The following is a 2,634-nucleotide window of genomic DNA, read 5'->3' as shown; positions in this document are numbered from 1 at the left end:
TAGCATCAAACAAATGCACAATTTGGAGATCCTTGTAGTATGGTAACCTAGTAAATTGAGTAGGATAAATTTTCATTTCTCTAGGAAGTTGGTCATTGATGCCTTGATGACCAGAATCAATTACATCATTAGTAAATATAAGACAATATCAAAATATAAATTTTAATTTTCAAACAATAAATTGAATATTACCACGACAATTTAGTAGATCGTATTCCAACTTTCATAAATGAGGTGTCATTCTTCATGGCCTTGATGATGTCTCTTCTTTCCCATTAAAAAGATGTTTTTCATTAATTCAACACTTATGATTATTATGGAGAAAGTGCCTAAACTCATCAAACACCTACTTTCCTAAACTTCTTGAATGACGAGATTTCATCTTCAAACCACAAATTGGACATGAAATTTTTTCCTTTGTCTAAGAACCTAAAAGATCATGTACAATTATTGTATGCATCTTAAGTATAATATACCTAATGTGTAAACACTATAACAAACCAAAAATATGTGATCTTAACAATATAACATACCACAAAAATGAGTTAGCCTAGGAGCATCGTGTATTGTCAATACAAGCATTGCATGTAATTGAAATTGTCAATGTTCTATTAGTCTAGAGATGTTATACATAGTGATATCATTCCATAACTTCAACAACTCATCAATTAGGGGCTCAATATACACATTCATATCTTTAACTTGGTACTTACCTAGTAATTGAATGAACATAAACATTAAATAATTATTATGACCATTTTTATGCATTGTTTATAAATTAATTTAAAAAACTATTAAATGAAAAAAAATACCTGGCACAATCATTGACAACATTATGTGCTCCTTCTTTATGGACATCCAAGGAGGAATGTTATTGTTAATTAAAAAAATATGACACACTAAGTAAACAGATCTCATATCTCCAAATGGATTGACACCATCTATTGCTAATGAAAGCTTTAGATTATGAGATTCTTCTTTAAATTCTGACCATGTTTCTTCTATCTCTTTAAATGTAGAACCATCCATAGGCATTCGCATAATGTCATCATGACTTCTATTGCATGCACAGTAATCCATAAATTGTGCCAGGCTAGTGTACCTGAATAATCGTTGAAGATGTGGAATAATGAGAATGTACCAAAGAACCTTGTGAGACATTTTTTTTGTTATTTGATCTAACCAATATCTAATAATATGAAAATTAGGGCATCCTGTTGCAAATTCATGTTGTTTTTAATATAGAATGTGATCATTGGGACATGCATGTATTGTCTGATACTTCATTCCAATTTGGTTCATAATGGTAGATAGTTCTCGATATGAATGAGACAAAATGTTTGATGGTGATAACAAAAACTCACCTATCAACTTACAACAACAAATATTTATTGTTAATATAATAAATAATAATTGTATACTAATATTGAAGATGGAAAAAATTGCATACTTTAGCATACGTGACATTGCTACATTGGATAAACCATTCATAACCTTTAAGTTCACTTTGGAAGCCTTTGTACAGGGGCTCAAGTGCCTTCTCAAGTAAAGGTATATCAAGACCATCTTCATCATCATTATTAGATGCACTACTACCATCATTATGAGCCTCTTCATCACCTGCTCCAATACCATCTTCTTCAATCATGTCCTCTGGCACATAATCATCTTCTTCCATTGGAGTGTTATCCTTAACTTGGATATTCACAACTCTATGTTCCTCTAGTAGGAAATCCACATTCAGCAATGAATGAAAATCATGGCCACCTTCAATGTGACCATGTTGCCTACAATGTCTCTGCGTTGTTGTGATTAGAATTCTTCGATTCTTTAAGTCCTTACACTTTTTGCAAGAACAATTACATTTATTAGCTTTTCTTCAAAACTAAGACCACAATGTAGCCATTGTCTTGTTATTTTGTTCTGGGTTCATTTTGTTAAGCATGGTCTTTCTTCACAAGAAAATATATCTACTAATAAATTGGACATGTTGTAATTAATGTTTATATTTTCACATATGGTTTTGAAAGAAAAATTTGATCTAACTAATGCATATATTATCTACAAAAAAATTAAAACATGCACTTAATGTTTATATCTGCACATATGTTTTTGAAAGAAAAATTTGGTGTAACTAATGTGTTCTCTAATTGTAACAGCACTTTTTCATTAGAATACAATGAATTTTTTGTAATTTTGAGTGCAATTCCCTGGGTCTCCAATAATCTATAACATATAAAGATAGTAGACATATGGATACAAATGTTTTGAGCACAAACCAATGAGCTTTTTTACAAAGATTGTGCTAAGAAGTGCTCAAAGGTTTTCAAAAGAGTGCTTAAATATGAATGTTGTTACATGTGTTTCATCAAGTGTTTAACTACATAATGCACTAAGACCCACTTTAAAGGTACCAAAGAATAGTGTTTGGGGTGAAATTTTATTTCATAGGGGCATATTTGGTGCAAATAGATCTTTAAGACCTTAGAAGGTAAAATAAAATGTTTCTAGAACTATGCATTCTACTTGGCATTTGCTAATAACAATAGTTATAAGAAAGCTCACTTTTTCATTGTTCTATGAAATTTTGCATAAATATCCTTAGTATTTTGTCATTCTTCACTTTCCAAATTA

The sequence above is a fragment of the Cupressus sempervirens genome, chromosome 1, assembly GCF_028749045.1.
Source record: "Cupressus sempervirens isolate cs-2001-9-10 chromosome 1, ASM2874904v1, whole genome shotgun sequence".
Lineage (NCBI taxonomy): Eukaryota > Viridiplantae > Streptophyta > Pinopsida > Cupressales > Cupressaceae > Cupressus > Cupressus sempervirens.
This window is presented reverse-complemented; position numbering follows the sequence as displayed.